General features: G+C 30.1%; 2 pseudogenes; both read left to right on the top strand.

The window, feature by feature from the left end:
- The first annotated feature begins 3169 nt into the window (after window positions 1-3169).
- Window positions 3170-4278, top strand: LOC145054099 (2-hydroxyisoflavanone dehydratase pseudogene; annotated as a pseudogene).
- Window positions 4279-10287: 6009 nt separating this feature from the next.
- Window positions 10288-11405, top strand: LOC145054098 (putative carboxylesterase 12 pseudogene; annotated as a pseudogene).
- Window positions 11406-11901: the final 496 nt, after the last annotated feature.

Genomic DNA, 11901 nt, shown 5'->3' with positions numbered 1-11901 from the left:
AATTGTTTTGGAAATTTACGTTGTTACAATTGCCAAAATCAAAAACTCAGGGATCTGACTGGTCAACTCGTCGAGTCTGTGCAATGAACTCGTCGAGTTCCACATATGAACTCGTCGAGTTCTATGAACAGAATGACGATTCTGCTCCCTTCTCCTTTGAACGATTCACAATTGCATCAAGTTCAACCGAAAAACATCCTAGTCTCTGATACCACTAATGGATTATGAGCATAACTACAAAGCCTATGAGTTAATGCAACCTTAAGATTAAGGATCTAGGTTTTCATTAGTTGAACATGCAAACTTGAATATCAAAGAGAGAAACCCTAATAGCATCTATATAATCAAAATTGACCAAATAAAACGGTTTAGATGTGTACCTTACTTGCTATGTAGTAATAACAAGAAAACTTTGTAGATCTTGAACTCTTGAAAGCAAGTGCCTCAAATATGTCACCTCTAATGGCTTACAAATACTTTTTGCAAGAGGATGAGAAGGAGAGAGGAGAGAATGCTTTTAGAAATTCGCCTCTACTAGGGTTCTTCCAAGGTGGTTGAAAATCCCAAGGCTAAGCCTCTTTATATACTGTAGGTTGCTTAGCCCAAAGCTAGGGTTTTCAGGTGGAAACCCTAATTTCCTGCTTAAGGCCTAAGCAACCCATGGACTCTCTAATAAGAAGCCTTGGATGAAAACTTATAGGGTCTCCCTATAATTTTCGTCCATTCCTATCTATGGAGTCCAAGAGCCCAGTTTCACAACTATCAATGATTTGCAAAACAACCATTGTACTTTTAATTAATTCCTTTAATCCCAAATTAATTTATGACCAAATTAATTAAACAACATGACTTCTAATTAATATATTATTTCCATAACATATTAATAAATCATTTATATAAATTTATTATTCTAAATAATAAAATCAACTTCTCTCCAAAAGTCATCATGTCAAGTTGCAAGAGTGAAGGCAAATCTAAAGGACTTGTGTTTCTATCAATTCAAGTATATACCAATTATAGTTATGAGCTTAAACACCTAAGCCAACAGTTATCACAATGTAATTACACTCTGATATATTTTAATAAATAAAAATGAAATAAAATTGGGCTGAAAATATGAACATTACACAATCACTTGTTATTAGTGGCTACTTTAATCTTTTTTTGATGCAAAATGTAAAATCAAATGTATGGGAATATTTGTATGTCGCTCTTGAGAGTTGACCATTTGACTTCTTAATTAATGATCTGTAGGTACAACAACTAAAGCAGAACCTTCTCAAAACGGATAAAAACTATGCTACTCAAACTGAGAAGGAAACATGTATGTATTTTGTATGTTATATTATTTATGTACTAAGTTCATTTATCTTGATTTTTTTTAATATAATTTAATTAACTTCTCTGGTATTACCTTTGTTTTTACCATTACCATCTAAAGTTTGAATGGATTATTTTATTTATTTATTTTTTGTGAAGTGGTTGATGCAATCATGATTTTGGGTGAATACATGGAAGATGAGGCCATGGTTTAAGCTTCTAAGCAACAATCTTATGTACTAAGTGTAACAAAGCTGTTTTGTTTTGCTTTTTTTATAACATTAGATGCAAGAAAGAATAATGTACTTGTGTTGATTTGTTTATCATAGCATCCCATTTTTGTTTCTTCTTATTACAACATTTTTTTTTTTAATTCTAACGATTATAAGCTTATAACAATGTCATCCAAATACAATTAAACAAATCAATTTTCACTAAAAAGGTATGATGCTATAACACACATACAAAATAAAAGTACATTGCTAAATCTTGCATTTAGCTCTTTTTTTATTACAAATTCAAACCATGCGTCTTGAAGCATGAAAGTCTCAGAAGAAATTTGTTATGTTAATACTAATATCTTTATATATATATATATATATATATATATATATATATATATATATATATATATATATATATATATATATATATATATATATATATATATATATATATATAATAAGACGCTCGTATCATTCTAACATTAAAGAATTTATGCAGCTATCCCTCTATAAAAGATCAACCAATTACACATAAGATGAGAAAATATCCTTATTGACCTTGATGTTGAGATCCTAGTTGATCCATCATCTAAGATGCAATTTTATTAATTATAACAATTTTTGTTAAAAAAAATTCTATTTAGTTGTTTTAAGAGCAATCGGTTACTTACAACCCATTTTTTATGTAATTTTTAATGACAATTCTTTTTTGAAATATTACATTTTTATCAGGCTATTTCTCATTCGCAAAAAGTTACAAAAACTTCTGATGGCATTTGTTCATCAAAAATTGATTTTTTTGTTTTTAAAAACAACCATCAACTTTAAGAAACATTCAAGAGTTCTTTATCAAAATACAATGTTTTAATATGAAGTAGTTTAAAAATAAATTTATTAGAACTCATACGAGATTTTTTACTAGTTTTAATAAAGTCTAAAACTTTTCCATGAATAGAAACTAATAAATAGTTTTTTCAATCATTTTGGTTGGGAATATATATATATATATATATATATATATATATATATATATATATATATATATTCTTTTTTGTTTTTATTTAATGAAAAAGTTAAAAGATTTTTTTTAAAGTTTTTTATTTTCTTGATGTGGTATGCAAAAGCTTACTTACAACATTTTGCTATTATAAATGCTCTTATTTGCTATTTATATACTATATTAGGAATAGTATACTTTACATCTTTTAAACATTTACCACAATATTTTGTATATTTTGATAATTTTGCTCTTTTTGTGTATACTTTGCCAATTTTGATCCTTTTGTGTATGTTTTGTCAATTTTGGTTCCTCGCCTATTGCAATTAAAAATCGGTCACATGTCTTTTAATATTTGCTACTTTAAGTTTCTTTGACCCTTTTCGCCTTCATTTTGTCCATTTTTTCTTCTTACTATTTATTTTTCATTATCACACATGTTTTAATATTTCTCACTTTGAGTAAACGTACAAAAACAACCTCGGTGATGCCGGTGGTTCCCCATGGGCTCACTGCTAATAATGAAGTGATTTTTTTTGGTCATAATATAATAACTTAACCAATGCTCTAAATTTTCAAAGTGGTTGTCAAGAATCCAGTGTCTACTAAAATGTGTTTTTTTTTTTTTTTTTTTTTTCGAAACAGGGTATAAGAATCAGAACCACTCCATTTAATACCACAACATCTTTCTCTACAAACACAAACTCCACCTGCAATGGATTCCATCGAGAATGAGGTAACTCACGACTTCAACCCTTTCTTCCGTGTTTACAAAAGTGGTCGCATCGAAAGAATTACAGGAACCCCGATCATTCCTCCATCGCACGATCCCATAACGAATGTTCTCTCTAAAGACGTCGTCATTTCACTAGATCCCAAGATCTCCGCCCGTCTCTACCTACCATCCACCGCTGCCACAGCCGTCGCTAAACTCCCACTCCTCATCTACATCCACGGTGGCGCTTTCACAATCGAATCCGCCTTCTCCACTCTCTGCCACGCCCACTTAAACTCCGTAACAGCCACCTCTGGCGTAATCGCCGTCTCCATCGAGTACAGACTCGCACCGGAGCACCCAATCCCAGCCTGCTACGAAGATTGCTGGGAAGTTCTGAAATGGGTCGATCAAGCACCCGATCCATGGATAAAAGACCACGCCGATCTGAACCGGGTTTTTTTAATGGGCGATACCGCTGGGGCTAACATCGCACATAACATAGCGGTCCGAGCTGGCGTAGATGGAACCGGACCCGGTTTGAAGATTGTGGGCATGGCGTTAATTCACCCGTATTTCGAGTTCAGGCAACCGGGTAAACTATGGATGTATATTTGTCCCGATTCAAGTGGGATTAGTGACCCGAGGATAAATCCGGCTGCGGAACCGGGTTTGCTGGAAAAGATAGCGTGTGGGAAGGTGCAGGTGTGTGTAGCTGGGAAAGATAGGCTTAAAGGGTGTGGATTGAGTTACTACGAGACACTGAAGAAGAGTGATTGGAATGGAGACGTGGAAATTATGGAGACTGAAGGAAGAGATCATGTGTTCCATCTGTTTGATCCTAATTGTGAGGACGCACGCAAACTCAAAACTTTGTTAGCTTCTTTTTTTCAATCGAATGGCAAGTAATTATTTAGGTATTATGTCAACATAATAAAATAAAGATAAAAGATAAAAATAAAAAAATGCGTGCTTGTAACGTATTGTCGTAATAATATTAATAATAATTGTATTCGACAGAATTTGGATAGTTTTTCTTTTCTGTAAATATAAAAGGTCTTGTTATATGTTTCCAACTACTATCGAGATAAGATGTCAGAGCCAATAAAACTAGAGTAAATTATACGAATGGTCTCTATGGTTTGGGGTAATTTGCACGTTCGGTCCCTAACTTATTTTTTTAACTCTGAAGGTCCTTACTGTTTGTTTTTGTTACACGTTTGGTCCCTACTATTTGTTTTTGTTACGTGCTTGGTTCTTGTCTTGCCTAAAAAACTATTATTTAAATAGAGAAAAATGATGGGGTGAGTAAGGTAAGATGAGGGTGTCAGGTTGAGGGTGTGTTTATTTAAATAAATTAAAAAATCAAGGGCAAAGTAGTGCTTTTAGGTAAGATAGGGACCAAATGCGTAACAAAATCAAACAATAGGGACCTTCCGAGTTAAAAAATAAGTTAGGGATCAAACGCGCAAATTACCCTAAACCATAGGGACCATTCGTGTAATTTACTCATAAAACTATTGTGAGAAGTTTTGAGATTTCTAAATACCCACATTTTATATTCGAATGGACCAAAATCATTTTAAGAATTGAGACCTAAATATTATGGATTTTAGACAAATGTTAGTTTTCTTTATTATATATAAAATGATAAATACTTAAAAGGTTAATCAAAATTGAGAATTTTATATATTTAATCACTAATTTATTTTTATATAGTCTACTATTCAACACGTTCAAATTATTTAAAAATATTAATATGATGGAAGATAGTAAGTTTCTAGTCAATATCGGTATTTTTTGAAAAAAGTTTGAATGCCGCCTAAAAAAAGTTTATTGAGTGTTATGTACAATTGTAAGAGTTAGGTGTTGTTTGTTTTTTTTTTAAAAACCACTTCAGACCACTTACTGTTGCGTCGTGCAGCACACATGCAACACTTGGTCCTTCGCAGTTTTTTGTTTTTTAGAAGACTTCTGACTTAAAAACTGTTGCGCGTGTGCTGCATGACGCATCACTAAACCAACTGCTTCAAACCTCTTCACGCCTTAGTTTAACTTACCGCAGCAGTTTGCAGACGTTAAAATACAAACATATTTTTTATTACATGCTGCAGCCGTTTGTTCCACCTTTTCTGCTACAGAGGATTGCAGAGGTGGTCCACAGACTTCACTAATTTTCTCTTCGAAAAAACAAACAACACCTTATTTACTATTACAAATCATTAAACTTATCTTTATCTTCATCTTCATATCTTAATAAAAGAATATATATATATTTATTCTTATATTGACAAGTGTCATATTATTAGAACTCATCATTAATATTATATGTCATATATTATATCATTTGTCAACCTATTAATTATCCATTTTAAATTTTAAATTTTAAAATTTAAATTTCTTATTCTAATTACATTAAATTAATTATTGATTCTTCATTTTAGATTTTAAAATTTCTCATTTTAATTATATTAAATTAATAACATTAGATTAAAAAACAAAATAAAATTAATACATATTATAAGGTGATATAACTTCACATATTTATTTAAATTAACGAATTTAGTTTTGTATAACTAAAAAAAATATCTATTAAGTATAATTTATTTAAAATCATCTTTCGACTTAATCTCTGTCAGTTTTCTTACATGGTTAACAAAAGAGATGATGGGGAAATCCATAAGAAAATTGAAAAGTTCTCACTTTCTTTTAAATATCAATCCATATATTGTCTAACATAAGAGTCCTTATATAGATGAAGGTTTGTGTTTTTCGTTCATTGATATATAGATTATCATTTTCGATTTATATCAATTTTTAGTAGTTTGAATTATGATTGAGATGATGAACAAAAACATTTGTCCAATATCTTACAATTTTTACACATATAAGATATTAACTTCTTTTTCATTATATATATATATATATATATATATATATATATATATATATGTGTGTGTGTGTGTGTGTGTGTGTGCGCGTGTGTGTGTTCAAATGTTTCTCATATTTATTGTGTGCTATAATGCACCAATAAGAATTTTGTAAAAATTATATGTATATTAAATGATATTCATTCTTATAATTCCTTATTATGAATACTAATTAAATTTGTATTAATGTCAACAATAATATTATTTAAAAATGAATTTGTATCAAGAAGAATAAGATTGTATTCTAGCAGAATGAGAGTGTATTAGAGTAGAATACAATCTCGTTCCTTCATATTTCATGCAACTTTATTGTATTTAAGTTAGTGAGTCATGAAACAAAAAATGGACCCATACATAAAAGGGAGAATTTCATATATGCCATTCTTAAACATCAAAATACAATATTTACCCAACTTAATTTCTAAATATCATATTTACCCTTCATAAAAATTCTAAATATCATATTTACCATTCATAAAATTTCAAAATATCATATATGTCCTTTTTAAACATCAAAATATCATATATGCCCTTCTTAAATATCAAAATATCGTATATGCACTTTTTAAACATCAAAATATCAATGATAATATCTAAAATATCCTTCATCTACAACATAATAAAAAAAAAACTAAACAATCAAAATATACATTCCATAGAGAGGGATGAAGATGAATATTTTTGTTTGTCAAGAGGACGACATTCCAACAATTTAGAAGTTCACATTCCATTAATATAGACGTAAGGATAATATTGTTAATTTTTTTAATTATTATAGTAATTTTAAGTTATAAAAAATGATTATAAAATATTAAAAACATTATAAAAAAGGATTTGGGCAAATATAATATTTTAAAGGTTTATGAAGGGTAAATATGATATTAAGAAATTAAGCTAGGCAAATATGATATTTTGAAGTTTAAGAGGGGCATATATGAAATTCGTCCATAAAACCTAGATGTGAATTCATTCAGAAAGAATGTTATTGCTGACATTAATGACGAATTTAATTAGTTTCTATAAAAACATAATTATAATTCTGGATATCATTTAATATACATGCAATTATAAAAAAAAAATTCAATATCTATCTTTATTTAATTAAATAATAAATTTATTTTACTAAATTCCTATTTGTATTTTGTAGCACACATAATAAATATATGAAATACATTAATATATATATATATATATATATATATATATATATATATATATATATATATATATATTGAGAGAGAGAGAGAGAAAGAAATAGAGAGAGAGAGAGTGAGTGAGTGAGTGAGAGAGAGAGAGCGGTTAAAATGTTTGTCATATTTATTGTGTTTTATAATGCATCAATAGAAATTTAGTAAAAAATAAATTATTATTTAACAAAATAAAGATAGATATTAAATGATTTCCATAATTATAATTCATTTTTTATGGAAATTAATTAAATTTGTCATAACTCATATCTAAGTTTTCATATATGAGTTCGTATTTTGTTTAGTGACTCATTCACTCAAAATAAAACAAAGTTGCCTGAAACATGGAGAACGGACATACAACTTTGTCATATTTTTGTGAGAAATAGCCATTCTAGAACAAACATTTGATCTGTTTCATTCTCTCCTATTTACTACGGCAACGAAGAATCAAATTATTACTATATTTATTCATTTTTCTACTTCTTTTTGTATTTAGAAATAATTGGCAAAAAAGATGGAGAAAAATCTTTTTCTTTATTTGAAAAACCTATTCTGACCTTTTTTTCGATTAGAATCGATGGAATCGTCCATTATGATACATAAGAAAAATAAATAAAAAATTGTCTGTAAGAAAATAAACGTTTAAGTTAGTGAGTCTATAAACAAAATACGAACATATACATAAAAAAATGTTATTGCTGATATTAATGACGAATTTAATTAGTTTCTATAAAAACAGAATTATAATTAAGAATATCATTTAATATATATACAATTATGAAAATCATTTAATATCTATTTTTATTTAATTAAATAGTTATTTAATTTTACTTAATTTCTATTGGTGTATTTTAGCACAGAATAAATGTAAAAAACATATAAATCTGGCTAATGAATATATATATATATATATATATATATATCCAATAATTTTTCTTCTACCCTATTTTCCTCTTCCACTTTTGGTTTATGATCGTCACCTATACACCAACATTGATTCGTGGTTCGTGATAGTGATTGTGGTTCGTTGTTCATCCCATAAACTTTGGAGAACCTTATTGAATAATCTTCAAATATTCTTCACATTCAAAGAAAAAGAACAATGAAATGACCTAAATGCCCTCATGTGAGGAGAACATGTCTAGCCTTAAGGTGTAAAACAAACAAAGACAAATGAGATAAGGACCATCCATATAAAGCTTTCCAAACGAAAAAACCATTTACTTAAAAAAAATCCTAAATAAAAACCATTTGTTCTATATTTCTTAAATAGTGCATACTAAAGACCATTTTTTAAATTTGGTCTTATACTTTTGAGAAACAAAAAAATAATCCTACACAAAAATCATATGTGCTATACTTTTTTAAATCGCAGACCTTTTCTTAAATTTTGTCGAGTATGGATAAAAAAAAAGACCATTTGTGCTAGATTTTTTTAAATCAGTCACATAGACAACTTCTAAAATTTGTCTTATATGGGAAACAAAAAAATCTTTGTGAGAAATAGCCATTCTAGAACAAACATTTGATCTGTTTCATTCTCTCCTATTTACTACGGCAACGAAGAATCAAATTATTACTATATTTATTCATTTTTCTACTTCTTTTTGTATTTAGAAATAATTGGCAAAAAAGATGGAGAAAAATCTTTTTCTTTATTTGAAAAACCTATTCTGACCTTTTTTTCGATTAGAATCGATGGAATCGTCCATTATGATACATAAGAAAAATAAATAAAAAATTGTCTGTAAGAAAATAAACGTTTAAGTTATTGAGTCTATAAACAAAATACGAACATATACATAAAAAAATGTTATTGCTGATATTAATGACGAATTTAATTAGTTTCTATAAAAACAGAATTATAATTAAGAATATCATTTAATATATATACAATTATGAAAATCATTTAATATCTATTTTTATTTAATTAAATAGTTATTTAATTTTACTTAATTTCTATTGGTGTATTTTAACACAGAATAAATGTAAAAAACATATAAATCTGGCTAATGAATATCTATATATATATATATATCTATATATATATATATATATATATATATATATATATATATATATATCCAATAATTTTTCTTCTACCCTATTTTCCTCTTCCACTTTTGGTTTATGATCGTCACCTATACACCAACATTGGTTCGTGGTTCGTGATAGTGATTGTGGTTCGTTGTTCATCCCATAAACTTTGGAGAACCTTATTGAATAATCTTCAAATATTCTTCACATTCAAAGAAAAAGAACAATGAAATGACCTAAATGCCCTCATGTGAGGAGAACATGTCTAGCCTTAAGGTGTAAAACAAACAAAGACAAATGAGATAAGGACCATCCATATAAAGCTTTCCAAACGAAAAAACCATTTACTTAAAAAAAATCCTAAATAAAAACCATTTGTTCTATATTTCTTAAATAGTGCATACTAAAGACCATTTTTTAAATTTGGTCTTATACTTTTGAGAAACAAAAAAATAATCCTACACAAAAATCATATGTGCTATACTTTTTTAAATCGCAGACCTTTTCTTAAATTTTGTCGAGTATGGATAAAAAAAAAGACCATTTGTGCTATATTTTTTCAAATCAGTCACATAGACAACTTCTAAAATTTGTCTTATATGGGAAACAAAAAAATCTTAAAAATATATGGTATATTTTTTAAATCGCATAGAGCCATAGACTATATCTCAAATTTTATTTTATATCTATGAGAAATAAAACAAAATCCTAAACAAATCATGTGTTATATTTTTTAAATCGCATAAGACCATTTCTCAAAAATTGTCTTATTTTTATGGAAAATAAAACATTTGACTTCGGCATCTAGAAGCCACCCATAGGGTCCCCCCACGTCTACAGTAGACAGATGGGATCCGCTTAAAAAGAAAATCCTAGAACTTATTTATTCATGACAAGTGAAAACTGAAAACTGAAAATCATAATTCATCGTTAGCTTCTTGCATCTTCGGCAATCGACATGGACACGTCCACCGACGAAATCATCAAAGAAGTCCCCGGTTTGGTTCGTATATTCAAAGACGGTCGAATCCAGAAACTTTACGTTCCCAATATTGTTCCCGCCGGCACCGATCCTTCCTCCGGCGTCATTTCAAAAGACGTCGTGATTTCACAGGAAGTCAACATCTCTGCTAGGCTTTACATCCCAAACCCCACAAAATCCAACCAAAAACTCCCGCTTTTAATCTTCTTTCACGGCGGTGGATTCGTCATCGAAACCACCACCTCCTCCATGTACCACAACTTCCTTAACCTCGTCGTTTCAGAATCCAATGTCGTCGCCGTCTCCGTCGACTACAGACTAGCGCCGGAGTTTCCCCTCCCGATCGCCTATGAAGACTCATGGGAAGCGATCAAGTGGGTCGCGGAGCATGTCAACGGAAATGGTCCAGAGCCGTGGTTGAACGAATACGCCGATCTTCAAAACATCTTCATCGCCGGCGACAGTGCCGGAGGTAATATAGCCCACCACATGGCGATCCGGGTCGGATCGGATACCCCATCCGGTTTAAGGTTCCAAGGTGCTATCTTGCTTCACCCGTATTTCTGGGGGAAAGAACGGGTGGGTGACGAGTCCGATTGGATTAAACCCGAAATAGTTGCTTATCTGGATGGCTTGTGGGCATTGGCTCACCCGGGAAGTAGCGGGCCGGATGACCCGTTGATTAACCCGGATATGGATCCAAGAGTAACGGGTATGGGGTGCTCCAAGATGCTGGTTTGTATCGGCGGAAATGATTTTATGAGGGCTAGGGATTGGAATTACAAAGCAGTGATTGAAAAAAGTGGATGGAAAGGAAAATTACAAGTTGCAGAGGACAAAGGGGAGGAACATGTGTTTTTCCTAAAAAACTCTTCGGCTGCAAATGCTTGTACTTTACGAACTAGAATCTGTACATTCATAAATGAGGTCTGAGAGAACGTATTGTAAACTAAAATAAATATGAATGTTTTTATCTAAAGACAAGGTTTATGTATTTTTTTGGGATTTTAGTTTAAATCTTGATTTTTTTGGCTTTGTGGTCCTTTTAGATTAGTTTCATTGTAGAATTGGTTTCCGATAAACTTGAAAAGACTATTTTGCCCTTTTAATTTGTTTTTTTTTATTTACTTAAATTTTTTTTTCATTTATTTAATTATAAATGTTAAATCAAATCAAGAAGGGAACCCACCTCTCTCTCTCTCTCTCTCTCTCTCTCTCTCTCTCTCTCTCTCTCTCTCTCTCTCTCTCTCTCTCTCTCTCTCTCCACCGAGACTACTCCTAGGCTCCAAGTTATTCTACATGAACAAGATCTGAGTTTTGAACAGATTTTCTACCTCTAACAAAACCTAGAAACTAACTTCCTGTTCAAATTCAACACACACATGCATACACCTGTAGAAATGGAACACAAATCAATGGTGATGGTGGTGACTTGCGACGTTTCAGTTTTATATCTTCCCCATCTCTAGATTCCAGTTCCTATTTCAACATCAGTCTAATTTTAAT

The sequence above is a fragment of the Lactuca serriola genome, chromosome 5 (assembly GCF_051521515.1).
Source record: "Lactuca serriola cultivar US96UC23 chromosome 5, Lser_US96UC23_V15, whole genome shotgun sequence".
NCBI lineage: Eukaryota > Viridiplantae > Streptophyta > Magnoliopsida > Asterales > Asteraceae > Lactuca > Lactuca serriola.
Note: the sequence above shows the minus strand (reverse complement) of the source record. Positions and strands in the feature narration are given on the sequence as shown.